The sequence below is a fragment of the Pongo pygmaeus genome, chromosome 1, assembly GCF_028885625.2.
Source record: "Pongo pygmaeus isolate AG05252 chromosome 1, NHGRI_mPonPyg2-v2.0_pri, whole genome shotgun sequence".
NCBI lineage: Eukaryota > Metazoa > Chordata > Mammalia > Primates > Hominidae > Pongo > Pongo pygmaeus.
The window spans coordinates 118,874,297-118,890,798 of record NC_072373.2 but is presented as its reverse complement, the minus strand read 5'-3'; the positions used below and the strand labels follow the sequence as shown (position 1 = coordinate 118,890,798).

Here is a 16,502-nt window from a genome sequence, read left to right as displayed (position 1 = left end):
GGGTACATAACGAAATGAAGGCAGAAATAAAGATGTTCTTTGAAACCAATGAGAACAAAGACGCAACATACCAGAATCTCTGGGACACATTTAATGCAGTGTGTAGAGGGAAATTTATAGCACTAAATGCCCACAAGAGAAAGCAGGAAAGATCTAAAATTGACACCCTAACATCACAATTAAAAGAACTAGAGAAGCGAGAGCAAACAAATTCGAAAGCTAGCAGAAGGCAAGAAATAACTAAGATCAGGGCAGAACTGAAGGAAATAGAGACACAAAAAACCCTTCAAAAAATCAATGAATCCAGGAGCTGGTTTCTTGAAAAGATCAACAAAATTGATAGACTGCTAGCAAGACTAATAAAAAAGAAAGGAGAGAAGAATCAAATAGATGCAATAAAAAATGATAAAGGGGGTATCACCACCGATCCCACAGAAATACAAACTACCATCAGAAAATACTATAAACACCTCTACGCAAATATACTAGAAAATCTAGAAGAAATGGATAAATTCCTGGACACATACACCCTCCCAACACTAAACCAGGAAGAAGTTGAATCCCTGAATAGACCAATAACAGGCTCTGAAATTGAGGCAATAATTAATAGCCTACCAACCAAAAAAAGTCTAGGACCAGACGGATTCACAGCCGAATTCTACCAGAGGTACAAAGAGGAGCTGGTACCATTCCTTCTGAATCTATTCCGATCAATAGAAAAAGAAGGAATCCTCCCTAACTCATTTTATGAGGCCAGCATCATCCTGCTAACAAAGCCTGGCAGAGACACAACAAAAAAAAGAGAATTTTAGACCAATATCCCTGATGAACATGGATGCAAAAATCCTCAATAAAATACTGGCAAACCGAATCCAGCAGCACATCAAAAAGCTTATCCACCACGATCAAGTTGGCTTCATCCCTGGGATGTGAGGACATTATTAACCAGGGGTTTATGATCTTCCTTTATAATCCTACTGGAGTCTTTAGGTTTTCGAACTTCAGATGCTAGTGGGGGCCAAGATGGATGCATTGGAGTGAGCTATTTGCAAATATCAGGATTTGGGGACACCAGAGGTTTTCTAAATGAGACAAACATGTTAGTGAATTTGTGAAGAAAAGACAAGTGATTTAATAATGGCTTTAATATTAACCAACCAAATGAACTTGAAACACCTAGGTGAAAAACTATAAAATATAGAACAGCAATAGTATATTATTATATTTTTATGCAACTGACATGATCTTTAGAAAGAAATCTGAATCCTTTCTCTTACAACCATAATGGTCAACTGGGGGGTGAGTAATTTACATTTTCACTGCTCTTTTATCTTTACTTCAGTTTGTGTAAGGGCTTATCAAATCAGCAAACATTTATTGAATATGTATGTTGAATATACTAACTACAGTATCACAAAAATAGGGCTCACTCCCTGCTCTCAGAGAGCATAGCATCTAGAATGGATGGGAGAAATAGATAATTACCATAAAAGGTAAAATGTGATAAGTGCTTGCAGAAGGTACTAGTAATGACAGAAGCGTTCAGGATAGTAGACATTGGATTCTGCTTGGAAGAAGTAGCATTTGAATTGAATCCTCAGTAATGAAGTATGTTTGCTTACTTATTTATTTTAGTGCTTACTTTGTAGCATGTTTATTGTAACAGAATTAGAAAAAATTCAAGCATGAAACAGAAGGTAAAAACTCCTTGTAATCTGGTCACTCAAAAGATTATAAAAATTAAAACTTGGTTTGTTTCCACTCAAGAAAAAAAGAATGTTGTATAAATGGAATCATGAGAAGGTAACTCCTTTGAAATCAGCTTTTTCCCCCCCATTTAGCATAATTCTATGGAGCTTTGTCCACGTTGCTGCATGTAGCAATCGTTTATTCTTTTTTATTGCTGATTAATATTCCATGGTATGAATATGCCACAGTTTGCTTAAAAACGGTTACTGAAGGACATATGGATTGTTTCCAGTTTTTGGCTATTACTATAAAGCTGCTATAAACATTTGTGTACATTTTTTGTGAACATAAATTTTTATTTCTCTGGATTAAATGCCTAATAGTTCAATTGCTGGGTTGTATGGTAATTGCAGGTTAAGTTTTGAAAGAAACTGCCAAACTGTATTTCATAGCAGCTATGCTGTTTTACATTTCTACGAAGATATGAGTGATCCAATTTCTCTGCATCCTTGCCAGATTTTGATGTCTTTGTTTTTATTTTATCCATTATAATAGGTGTGTAGTGATATTTTATTGCTGTTTTAATTTGCAGTTCCCTAATGGCTAATGATGTTGAACATATTTTGATGTGCTCATTTGCCATCTGTATATCCTCTTTAGTGAAATGTCTTTTTATGTCTTTGCCATTTTCTAACTAGATTATTTTCTGGTGAGTTTTGACCGTTCTTTGTATGTTCTGATTACCAGTTCTTTGTCATATATGCACTTTGCAAATTTTTTATTGAAATTTATTTAGCTTTTACTTTAGATTTTGGGATACATGTGTGGATTTATTTTATAGGTAAACTTGTGTTATGGGGGGTTGCTGTGAGATTATTTCATAACCAGGTACTAAGCCTAGTACCTAATTGTTATTTTTGTTGTTGTTCCTCTACCTCCTCCCATCCTTCACTCTCAAGTAGGCCCCAGTATCTGTTGTTCCCTTCTTTGCATTCAGAAAGCCAAATACCACATGTTCTCACGTATAACTGGCAGGTAAATGATTTAAACTTTTAAATATTTTATTCATCATTGATTTTTACACTAATTTTAACTCAAAATATTACATTAAACTCTTTTCAAAACTAATTATTTTTACTTGATAAAAATTATATATATTAGTTTTGTATAGCATGATGTTTTGATATATGTATATATTGTGAAATGCCTAATCAATCTAATTAATATATGCATTACCTCACATACTTATTATATTTGTGGTGAAAACATTTAAAATCTACTATTTTAGTAATTTTCAAGTATACAGTATATTGTTATTAACTGTATTCACCTTGATGTATAATAGCTTTCCTGAGTTTATTCCTCCTGTCTAACTAAAATTTTATATCCTTTGACCAACATCTCTCTATTACCCCATTTCCCAGACTGGTAATCACTATTCTACTCTCTGCTCCTATGAGTTTAACCTTTTTAGAATCCATGTGGTATTTGTCTTTCTGTGCCTTGCTTATTTCACTGAACATAATGTCCTCCAGCTTCTTCCATCTTGCTGCAAATGACAGGATTTTCTTTTTTAAAGGCTGAATAGTATTCCATTGCATGTATATTCAACACAGTACTAGAAGCCCTAGCGAGAGTAATCAGGCAAGAGGAAGAATTAAAAGCCATCCAAATAGGAAAGGAAAAAGTTAAATTGTCTGTTTGCAGATGACAGGACCTTATATTTAGAAAAATTTAGATTCCAGCACAAAACAGAACTAATAAACAAATTCAATAAAGTAGCAGGGTACAAAATCAACATACAAAAATCAGTAGCATTTCTATACACTAACAACAAACTATCTGAACAAGAAATGAAGAAAACAATACCATTTATAATATATACAAAAAATCAAAATAGTCAAGAATAAATTTAACCAAGGAGGTGAAAGATATGTATACTAAAAACCTCCTGGGTAGCTGGAGCAGAGAATTGCTTGAGCCCAGGAGTTTGTTCAGCAACATATTAAAAGGATTACACACCATGACCAAATGGGATCTATCCCAAGAATGCAAGTATGGTTTCATATAAAAAATCAATCAATATAATACACTACAGTAATAGAATAAGGACAATATCATATGATCATCTCAATTGATGCTAAAAAAGCGTTTGAAAAAATCCAACACCTTATAATAATAAAAATATTCAACAAACTAGAAATAGAGAACCTCCTCAACATGATAAAAGCCTTATATTAAAAAAACCCATAGTTAACATTATATTTCATGATTAAAGTCTGAAAGGTTTGCCCTAAGATCAGGAACAAGACAAGGATGTCCATCTCTGTCACTTCCATTAAACATTGTTATGGAAATTCTAAGCAGGAAAATTAGATAAGAAAAAGAAATAAAAGGCATTGTATCAAAACTGCAAAGGAGAAAGTAAATCTATTTCCATTTGCAAATGACATAATTGTATATAAAGAAAGTCCCAAAGAATCTACACACAAAAAAACTACTAGAGTTGATAAAAGAATTAAGCAAAGTTGCAGATTACCAGATAAACATACAAAATATCAGTTTTATTTTCACATGCTAAAAATGAATAATCTGAAAATGAAAGTTTAAAAAAATTTCATTCACAATACCATAAAAAAGTTAAGAATAAATTTAACCAAGGCAAGACTTGTATACTGAAAACTACAAAAACATTGCTGAAAGGAATTAAAGACCTAAATAAAGGAAAAGATATCTATGTTCATGGATTAGAGGACTTCATATTAAGAAGACAATACTCCCCAAAGAGATATACAGATATACAGATACATAAAAATAATTATCAATATCTTAATGTCATTTTTTGCACAAAAGTAAAATCTGATCTTAACATTCATATAGAATTACAATAGATTCTAGTCAAACAATTTTGAAAAAGAATAAGTTGAAGAATTTACATTTTCTGATTTTAAAATATATTTCAAAGCCACAGAAACCAAACGTAGTATGGTACTGGCATAAGGATAGACACATAGGCTAATAGAACAGAATTCAGAGTGCAATTATAAACTCTCACTTTCATGGACAATTCATTTGTGACAAAGATACCAAGACAATTCAATGTGGAAAAAAAATCATCTTTTCAATAAATGATGCTGGGACAACTTGATGTTGACCTATAAAAGAATGTAGGCTCACATCATATGCAGAATATAACTCAGAATCATTCAAAGAAGAAAACGTAGTGATACATCTTCATGATCTTGGATTTTGCTATGGATTCTTAGATTTGACACCAACAGCCCAAGACACAAAAGAGAAAATGATAAATTGAAATTAATGAAAATTTAGAACTTTTCTGCACCAAGGCATATCATCAAGAAAGTGAAAAGACAACTCACAAAATTGGAGAAAATATTGGCAGCCGTATATCTGATAAGGTCTGGTAATCAGAATATGTAAAGAACTCTTACAAGTCAACAACAAAAAGACAACCTGATTTAAAACTGGACAAAGGACTTGAATAGACATTTCTCCAAAGAAGATATATAAAAGGCCAATAAGCACATGAAAATATGTTCAATATCACCAGTCATAGGGGATTGCAAATCAAAACCACAGTTTTATACTACTTTACACCCACTAGGATGGCTATAATAATAATTTTAAAAAGGAAAATAAATGTTGGTGAGAATGTGGAGATGTTGGAATCCCCATACTGATAATGCAAAATGGTATAGTTGCTGTCAAAAAGAAACAAGCAGTTTCTCAATATGTTAAACATAGAATTATTATATTATCCAGAAATGTCAGATAATTGAAAACAGGTGTTTGAACAAAAACTTGTACATAAATACTCATAGCAACATTATTCATAATAGTCAAAAAATTAAAGCAACCCAAATTTACAACAATTGATGAATGGATAAATAAATTGTGGCATTTCCAAATCATGGTATATCCATACAATGGAATATTATTCAACCATAAAAATAATGAAATACCGATACATGTTACAACTACTTGATGAACCTTGAAAACATATAATGTGAAAGAAGCGAGACCCAAAAGTCATATATTACATAATTCCATGTATGTGAAATGCCCAAAATAGGCAAATCCATAGAAACAAAAAGTAGATCAGTGGTTGCCAGAGGCTAGAAGTAAAAAGAGAATGAACGGTGACTGCTGAATAGGTATAGGATTTCTTTTGGGGGTAATGCAAATGTGCTGGGGTTAGATAGTAGTGATGGTTGTGCAATATAGTGAATGTATTAAAGGTTACTTAATTTATACTTTGAAATGGTTACAGTGGTGAACTTTTTTAATGTGAATTTTACCTCAATAAAAAAATTCAAAAATAGTGATAACATCAAATGCTGGCAAAGATTCAGAGAAACTGAGTTATTCATATATTACTGTGAAAATATAAAATGGTACAACTACTCCAGAAAACCAGTTTTGCAGTTTCTTAAAACACTAAGCATGCAACCATCATTCAACGCAGCAATTGTGCTCCTGGGCACTCTAGAAAAAGAAAAAACTTACATTTACACACAAAAACCTGTACACAAATGTCTATAGCAGCTTTATAGAAAAAGCCAAAAACTGAAAAAAACTCAGATGTCTTTAAACTCATAAATGGTTGAACAAACTACTACATCCATACCATAGACTACTTCTCAGCCTTAAAATGGAATCAACTATTGATACATGCAACATCTCTAGATAAATCACTCTTTGGGTGAATCTCCAGAAAACTATGCTTAGTGAATAAAGTCAGTCCCAAAAGATTAGGTACTGTATGATTCCATACACAAAACGTTCTTGAAATTACAGAAATGGATATGAAGTTATAAAATTGTAGAGCGAGTTGGTGTTTGCTAGGAATTAATGAGAGGTGGTGATGAGGGATATGAGGGTGGCTATGTAAAGGCAACCTGAGGAATTTGGGGGTGATGTAAATATTCTTTATCTTAACTGTATCAATGCCATAGTTATGATATTGTGATATAGTTTTGCGAGATGTGTTCATTGAGAGGAAATTGTGGAAAAGGTACATGGGCTCTCTATTATTTTTTTTAAACTCTGTGTAATCTACAATTGTCTTCAGGCAAATAAACTTTTAAAAATTTTAATAATATATTTTATTTCATCCAATATAACAAAAAATATTTTCATTCATCAAATAATATATGAAGTTATTTTTATAAGTTTTATTTTGTTTTTAGTTGATGCATAATAATTGCACATATTTATGGGGTACAGTGTGATATTTTCAATATATAGTATATATGTGTATATATAGTGTGTGCATATATATATGTAACGATCATATACATATACATATATATAGTATATATGTGTATATATACTGTAATGATCAAATCAGGGTAAATAGCATATCCATAACCTCAAACACTTGTCATTTCTTCATGGTGGGAGTACTCTAAATCCTCTCTTCTAGCTATTTTGAAGTATACAATAGATTGTTGCTGACTATAGTCACCCCACTATACAATAGAACACCAGAACTTATTCCTCCTATCTAACTGTAACTTTGTATACATTGACCAATCTCTCTTCATCCTCCCTCTTTCCTACTCTTCCCAGTCTCTGGCAACCACTATTCTACTCTCTACTTCTATGAGATTAACTTATTAGATCTCACATACGAGTGAGATCATGCAGTGTTTGTCCTGTGCTTGGCTTATTTCACTTAACATGATGTCCTCTAGGTTAATTCATTTTGTTGCAAATGACAAGGTTTCATTCTTTTTTATAGCTGAATAGTATTCCATTGTGTATATATGTCACATTTTCCTTATCCATTCATCCATCAATAGATGCTTAGGTTGATGTCATATGTTGGCCATTGTGAATAGTGCTGTAATAAGCATGAGGGTGCAGATATCTCTTCAATACATTGCTTTTATTTCTTTTGGATAAATACAAATAGTAAGATTGTTGGATCCTATGGTAGTTCTATTTGCAATTTTTTTGAGGAACCTCCATACTGTTTTTCATAATAGCTGTACAAATTTACCTTTCCACCAACAGTGTATAAGGGTTCCTCTTTCCCCATATCCTCACCAGCATTTGTTATTTTTATCTTTTTGATAATAGCCATTCTAACTGACCTGGGGTGATATGGTGATTTTGATTTGCATTTCCCCAGTGATTAGTGATGTTGAGCATTTTCTTCAAATAATGTTGGCTGTTTGTCTTGGGTCAAATATCTGAAATGTCTATTCAGATTTTTGCTCATTTTAAAAATTATTTGTTCTTTTGCTATGAGTTGTTTGAATTGTTTATATACTCTGGATATTAACAGCTTGTAAGATGCATAGTTTGAGAATATTTTCTCCCATTTTGCAGGCTGTCTTTTCATCCTGTTGTTTCCTTTGCTGTGCAGAAGCTTTTTAGTTTGATGTCACTCCATTTGTCTATTTTTGTTCTTGTTGTCTCTTTCTGAGGTCTTATTAAAAAATATTCTTGCCCAAACCAATGTCATGTTTTCTTCCAGTAGTTTCATAGCTTTGGATCTTACATTTAAATCTTTATTCAGTTTCGAGTTGATTTTTGTAAGTGGTGAGAGAGAGGGGTCTAGTTTCATCCTTCTGCATATGGATATCCAGTTTTCCCAGCACCATTTATTGGAGAGACGGTCCTTTCTCCAAGGTGTGCTCTGGGCACCTTTGTCAAAAATGAGTTGGCTGTAAATGTGTGAATTTATTTTGAGCATTCTATTCTGTTCCATTTGTCTATATGTCTGTTTTTATACCAGAAGCATGCTGTTTGGTTACTATTGCTTTGTAGCATATCTTAAAGTCAGGTAGTGTGATGCCTCCGGTTTTGTTCTCTTTTCTCAAGAAAGCTTTAGCTATTTAGGGTATTTTGTGGTTTAATATGCATTTTAGGATTGCTTTTTTTCTATTTCTGTAAAAAATGTCATTGGTATTTTGATAGGGATTGAATTGAATCTGTAGATCACTTTGGGTAGTATGGACTTTTTATTTTTGTAAAAATATAATAAAGAGAAATCTGATTTGCTTCTATGGTGAAGTCCTTGTTATCTGGTGGTAACTTGGAGGTAAAAGACCAAGCTGGATAAGGCAATCATGTGCACTGTAGCCCCACCGTCCTGTCAGGGCACAGCAGTCAGGAAGGGGGACCTAGAGGTGGTGACTGTGTGAGGACCTTCTGGAGCTCTGTCTACTTCCACTCTGCTTCCTGGATCTGGCTATCAAACAGGAGCAAGAAACTGGGGGAGAGTGTTTCACAATTTTCCTGTGGCAAAGATTTCTACAACTTCTAGGAAAGGAAACCAGTGGCAAAGAATCTATAAGAAGACTAGTCAATTCCTTGGTTATTTGTAATCTTGTGTCCAGTATACAGAAGCTGGAGTCAGAACTGGGTTCTATAGTTCTATTGATGATGAAATAGGTGAACTCAAGACAATTTTTTTTCCTAACTTACTTGTGTTTCAGTTTTCTTTTTAAAACGTTGTACTAACCTCTCCTTTTATTATTATCTAGATGTTTTTACGTCAACTTCCCTAATCGGACTACAAATAACAGGATGGCAAGCAGTGTACCTCCATAATTTTCTGTCTGCAGTATCAAATTAGCACAGTGTACACAGCCAATAAAAGAATGAAGATACAATCCAAATGGAACCCTAATAATTATGTAGGCAAGCAGGTCCTTTCCCTCAGAACTCTTAAGTACAATGTCTGGAGAATGGGTTTAGAAAGATAAATTTGGAACAAATGAATTAGAGCCATGGTTGCCAGGAAAGTCTTTCCTGATTGGAAAGGACCCACCAATTCATGTAGGTGCAAGGAGTCACCTTGAGAAATAGTTCAGTGTCCTCTTCCTTTTCACAAGAAAATAGCAAGAAATAAAGATTAAGACAAATTTTGCAATGAAGCCTTACAAAGCAAAAAGAGATTGAAGTCTTACAAAGCAAAAAGAAATTCACCTTCCTTTCTCCATCTGTTAACTTTTGGGTATGGCAATGCTCACAAGTCAATTAACAGTTAATTAGTAACTCTCTGTCACAGGATATAAACAGCAAAGTGAGATTGAACTAGAACCACTTATCAAGGAAGCCTGAAGCCCAAGTGCTAGAACAGTCCACATTCCCCACAGTGCCCTGGCTCTAAGCAAAGATTCAGGTTAAGTTTGCTATTGAGGCCCAGACAACAACTAAAATAATCTTTGAGAAACTAGTCTGTAGCTGGTGTTTGTATATACTATTTTAAAATATTTATCTTTACCTAAAATTTGTACAATGTGAGTAATATATTTATTTAATATTCACATGTCTATTTTAAAGTAATTCTTTCTAGAAAAGCTAAGAAGCAGGGTTGTGTGGTCCACACTGCCTCTGTCTGTGATATGCACATGAGGACAACTTGGCTGGTTAGGCACAGAAGCATAATTTTTCCCCTGAAGACAAAGTCCCTGAGGAAGATAACCAACCTCTAACAGCTGGCCTTGGGAACCCAATTCTTAAGAACAACTTCAAACTTCAAGGTAGTATCATTGATTTTTTGTTCTCATTATTTCCTGCAAATAATTATTATCTACTATGTGATAGATACTGTTCTTGGCACTGGGATACAGTATCAGACAAGGTGGAAGAGTTCCCTGCTCTTGTGGGATTATAGTCTAGTAGTAGATGCAGTCAATTACCAAGGAAATAAAAAAAATGCAGGGAAATAATGATACACATCATGCAGAAATAAAAGCAGGGCATGTTCTAGGCAGAGTCAACAATTACAGATTCTCTGAGATAAAATAGGACTTGGTGCTATTACAGGATGAGGCAAAAGAGAAAAAAAAAGTAACAGGCAGCCAAAAATAGTTAACTTTTCATTATATCCACATAGTCACGTTCACAATCATGTGAATATCTGAAGTTGACACATTAGGCTCAAAAATCCTTTTATTTCAGCCCTTTATATTTTCTTATTAGATTATTTTCACCTTTTAAAGACAAATGGTATGTAAAGATTATAATTGTAATCTTTTCTGAAGTCAAAGGATCAGTTATAATTGCTTCTTATATTATGCTATATGGGTTAAGAGTCAAGTATTTATCTGAATCTGTACCCTCTGCAGAATATATTTGAAATGTCTATTCCTGAATAAATGTGTATTAGTGGCTTGGTTTCAAAAAATAAATATCTCTTATTTCTAAAAGTAGAATGATCTCTTAGAAATTGAAAAATAGCCTTTCTGCAAAATAACTAAATAGCTGAAATGCTTGAAACAGCTTCTCTGAAATGGTCTTGCTCTAAATAAAATAATCTTTGTGTTTTGATCAGTGGTCTTTGACTTTTAAAAAGTATCTTTTGCCATTTAAAATCTTTTTAGCATCATTACTGCTTCTAACACCTATTCAGCTTCAATTCAGGCTCTAGAGTCCTTCCTCTAAACTGACTTGCTGACAATACCATTTGTGCAGTTTGCTAAAATGGAAAGGACACTAGATTTGAAGGAGTCAGACATTTGCTCCATATTTGTCCATTCCTCTAAGTGATTAATCTTAATCCCTTGCTATGTGACAGGCTCCAAGATAGGACCTAAGTACGGAGTAGTAATGAGACAGACACACTCTGTCTTCATGAGACGTGCAGTTTGCTCCCAGCTCCCTCACAGTCCTCTGCCTGGAGAATTCTCATGAGGAACTCTCTCAGAGCCTGGATGTCCTCATTTGTCAAATTGACAACATGCAGAGGGGTTGTGAGGATGATAGAAAGATATGCTGGCATACATTAGATATGTAGTAAATAGATATCAATAAGGACAAGATTGCAGGAAGTCTGGGTACTATACCATAGACAAAAAAAACCTTTAGTTCTAAAGAACAAATGAGATAGTTTCAATTTAGTGTTTATTTCATCATTGTTTCTTTTGTTTCACTTATTGGAGAGCTGTGTTAATTTGTTAGTTTGAGCAAATGTCTCTCCAGTTTGCTAATGCCTGTCAATAAATAAGAACTTTAATTCCATAAGGTTTCCATCACAAACTTACATTTCCTAGAACAGAACTAGCCTCAGTCACTGTTTTTTATTTATTTATTTATTTTTTTTTTTGAGACAGAATCTTAGTCTGTCACCCAGGCCAGAGTGCAGTGGCATGATCTTGGCTCACTGCAACCTTTGCTGCCCAAGTTCAAACAATTCTCCTGCCTTAGCCTCCCGAGTAGCTTGGATTACAGGAACCTGCCACCACACCCAGCTAATTTTTTTTGTATTTTTAGTAGAGACGAGGTTTCATCATGTTGGCCAGGCTGGTCTTGAACTCCTGACCTCGTGATCCACCCGCCTTGGCCTCGCAAAGTGCTGGGATTACAGTCGTGAGCCACCGTGCCAGGCCCTTCAGTCACTATTTTTAATCAATGACAGGAATCCAGGAGGACACAAGTTCTTTAGAATCTTAATTGATGGCTTTGACAATAAATGTTTACTATTGCAGATAATTGTTTCAGTTCCCTACCAAACGTGTGACAATAAGGAGATACACAGTAATTTTTCTTTCAGGAGGTAGAAACAAATTGAATACTTCCTTCAAAATATTCTTTTAATCCGTTCCCCTAAAGCACAGCATAATCACTTATTTTCAATTAAATCTCTTTATAAAGGTCATATAAGTAAAAAGAGTCATTATCAAAGTAAAAGCTTAATGCAAAGCAAGGAGGAAAAAAACATTTTCTTTAAGGTGAAGGTACCTTGGTTTCATAGAATTTGTAAGGTAAACAACAATTTCCCGCCAGAGTCATTTGGGAAATGCCCACGAGCACCAGTTATCAGGGGAGATGATGGCTTTGCCCACAAAGGGACTCAAGTTTATATGGAAAAAAGAAGGTTGAGAAATGAGGCCCAAACTCAAGTATCCTCCTACGTTCATGGGGAGAGACAGCTCTGACGTGGTTTTTGTCAAGTGCACCACGTGGCATATTTCTGGATAAAAGCTGGATTCCAGACATCTAGCCCAGTTCTACAAATCCAGGGGAGGTGGACACGCCATAGTCTTTGTGGCCTGGCTCCCCAAATTGGGAGTGGGTTCCTGTAAGGCACTGACAGGTAAAGCTCATCTATTCTGATGGTGTACACTTGACTTTTTCCTGTTTTGAGTCCTTAATTTGCTAGATGAGTCCGTGTGTACAATTGCCTACTATATTAAATAAACTATTCCATGCTGGTTTGGTGGCAAAATCAAATTATTTGTCTATCTGGTTGCCCAATTGTTCACTTGAACTGACCAGCACCTGGCATGAGTTAACTGTCCTTATCATCAGCTAGATGCTGGCTAAATGGATTGGTTAGTTCACTGACCACTTAATTCAGCTAAGAGGGTAGATCCTATTCAGATAGCCCCTGAATCCTCCTCTGCTTTTTGTTGTTGTTAGTGGAAGTTACAAAGCCCAGGATAATTCACCGAGTACTTGTGTTTTTTCTTGGCTTTGTGATAAGCCTCTTACCTTTTGCCTGAATTTGCTTTATGTGTGTGTCCTGGGGGAATGAAATGCTTCTCAATTAGGAAAAAAAATCTTAAGTTTGAAAGGAATGTTTAAAATCATCAGATCCAAATAATTCTCTACTGATTTAGTCTCCTTTAGTTGTCTTCACATGTTTTTCTCATTGAACATCTCCAGTGATGGGGAGCAGATTCCTTCCATTTACCTATAGACAACACTAACTGTGCTGGGCATATTTGGAAGGAAAGGAGGGAGTAGATGAGAAAGAGCTGGAGAGGAGAGGATGAGGAGAAAGCACTGCCACTTACTGAGCACATTCCCTGGGCTCAGCCCTGTGCCAACATCATTTACAGACATATTGTGCAATTTGCTGGGCTGTGGCTCTAGAGTCAAGCTGCCTTATGTGAGCAGAGTTAACATAAGAGCATGTTAGCAGAGTTCACACCTCTAGCTTTTTCAATAATACCCTTTTAAAATTTGCTCTCTTCTGCTGAGGAGATAAGGGAGGAGAGAGTGGTTGCATGCTAGGATGGGAGGTCAGTATCACTGGCTTCTCTGCTGCCCTTGAAGGCCTCTTTCTGCACAGACCTGGAGACGGTAGACTTGTTTTTCCCTTAAAGATTGTCCAACTTGCCTTTGCTAAATGTCTTTGTGGCTGAGCAGCAATTGAAGCCAGACTGTTTAGTTTTACAGCCCATGCTCTCACAGGCTTCACTGTCTTTCTAGTTAATTCTCTCGCACTTTCACTTGGCTTTCCATTCTCCATCATGGGGCTCTGACCTGCATCCAGGTGGTGAGGCAGTCCCGCAGCAGAAATGTAACTGCCTGGTAGAGGGGAAGAGGTAATGCCCTGTGCACATAAAAGTAGCAGCGTGAAGGCAAGTTCAGGAGATGATATAGAAAGTTGTCAGAGAGTGTGACTCTTCATGGGATTGTACCCTCACCAAGCAACAAAGCAGGCCTCACTTTCCCTGAAGTTAAAAGCAGGATGAAAGGCCGCCCTGTGAAAACTTTTATCTTCCTGCCTCTGTGAGATGATGCACATGAGCCTACGTACTCAGGCTCCATGACAGGCAGTGTTAGCGTTTAGGTACAAGAGATCTAGAGTGAGTCTAAATTTCATCTCTTCCACTTTTTAGATGATTATCATGGATAAGTTATTTCACATCTCTGTGCCTCCATGTGAAGTGTGCCTCCATCTGTAATAAGAGTACTCACTACATAGGGTTGTTGTGATGATGAAATTTAGTTCTATATTTTCAGCACTTAGAACAGTGCCTGGGATAAAGAACATCACCATCATTAGCAGCAGCCCCAGCCAGGAGTTTGGCTGTGTTTTGTCAGAACTGAAGCCCTCTCTTTGAGATCTCAGACCATCATTTGTGCTTTGCAGGGGCTGGAGAGAAGTTTTCTCTTTGCACCTTCCCCATACTCCACTCAATGTGTTCAGGGTCTGAATCACCAGTTGCTGGGCATCCTCAGGGAACCAGGGCATCCTCTAGGCGCCAGGACTGCCAGGCAGCACAGATTCCAGGTTATCTCTATAAGCCACGTGGAAAGCTAGAACTGATGCTCCACAAGATGGTTCCCAAGACATTGGATCAGTTTAAACATGTGATCAGTGTATTGCCAAAGGCTATTGGTATGAGAACAGATAGCAGGAACAGCTTAATTATTCATGCAGTTGCACACACACACACACACACACACACACACACACACACACACACTACAGGATACTGCAAAGGAGACTGAGCTTTGTTTCCAGTGCTCCCTTCAAAGTAAAAGCAATTCCTTGGTAAATTTAAGTAGTGTCTGCAGCCCTGAATAACCAGTGATTTCCCAGTCTTTTCAGTTATATGCTTTTTGTACCTACTTAGCACATGTGACGTTCTCCGGTCCTAAATCCCATTTTATAGTTTATAGCAAACTGTTGAACAACTTGCTCAAAGTCTGATGCATAAACAGAGCTCCTGCTTTGTTTGGGACTCTCTGGCTACTCATGGTAGCTACCTCATTATTATAGCCACACAGTGCTTTCCATGCCTGTGTGTAGGCTTTCCCATCTCCACTTGCTTTCCTGCAGCCAACCAGTCCTTCTAAAAACTACCTCAAGTAGGTGCAGATCCAGCACAAGGGAGTTGAGGATACTAAAGTGGGTTCAGCTTCAGACCTTGCCTGTGGCCTTAGCAGTTTTTTTGTGGGGGTTGGGGGAGATTGTCTATCCACCCCGAGCGTTTTGGTTGGGTGCGTGGTGGGCTTTAACCAATATGGTACTGAAGATGAGACTTGGGCTTCCTTAACTCATTTAAAATAACCCAAGTCTATCTTACACTCAATTGGTTGGTTGCACACAGTATGTTAGGCCAGTTAGTTCTGAATCTTCTTTTCCATTTACTGCAGTCCTAGATAAAATATTTTCAATGATCTGATTTTACCTATTTAAAACTGTGAGATAAGGCATTCCTGGGTTATACCAGCATGCATGCTGACCTCAGAATCAGAGAATCTCAGCTGGGCACGGTGGCTCACACCTGTAATCCCAGAGCTTTGGGAAGCTGAGGCGGGCAGATTACTTGAGATCAGGAGTTCAAGACTAGCCTGGCCAACAAGGTAAAACCCTGTCCCTAATAGAAATACAAAAATTAGCCAGGCATGGTGGTGCACACCTGTAATCCCAGCTACTTGGGAGGCTGAGGCAAGAGAATCACTTGAACCCGGGAGGCAGAGGTTGCAGTGAGTCAAGATCATACCACTGCACTCCAGCCTGGGTGACAGAGTGAGACTTTGTCTCAGAAAAAACAACAACAACAAAAAGAATCAGAGAATCTCAAACCTCACATTCACATGATTTTCTCTTGATAGTGCCACGGAAACCAAAATAGAAATAAAAAAACTTCCTTCCCAACTCAGGAAGAAACTGAAAAGAAAAGGATACATGATTGATAGGACAGGGCCATTTCACTAAAGACAAACAATGCTTGAGGTGGGAGGGGAGGGGTTCTTTGTCTTGGATCTGTGACTCTCTTAGGTCCTCTGTGAGAGTTCTTGAATCCTCTGGAATGTGCTCCTCATCCTCCTCTCTGTCCTACCTCCCTTCAGATCTTCTTCCTTCCTTTTCATAACTCACCAGATGAACACAGTACATGCAGGAAGGGCATATAGTAGGTGATTCTTCCTCTCTTTCTTTGTCCTCCTTCCCCTTTGCATTCCTGTTTCCGTTTTTCTCTGCATTCCTCTGTTTCCGTTTTCCTCAAAGACTGACATTGCTCCTGAGGAAGTGAAGATACAAGATAAGAGAAAAGGGGAGATTGAAGGCACAGGTTCTTATTCCAAATTTTTTT

The 16,502-nt window shown here is 36.4% G+C and overlaps 1 protein-coding gene across 1 annotated transcript in view; it reads right to left on the bottom strand.

The window, feature by feature from the left end:
* Positions 1 to 7,792: 7,792 nt before the first annotated feature.
* LRIF1 (ligand dependent nuclear receptor interacting factor 1) overlaps positions 7,793 to 16,502 on the bottom strand; it is a 118,859-nt gene continuing 110,149 nt past the window's right edge. Inside the window, exon 6 of the transcript XR_008494070.1 lies at positions 7,793 to 16,430. The gene's annotated coding sequence lies outside the window, so the exon portion shown is untranslated. The remainder of the gene's footprint in view (positions 16,431 to 16,502) is intronic.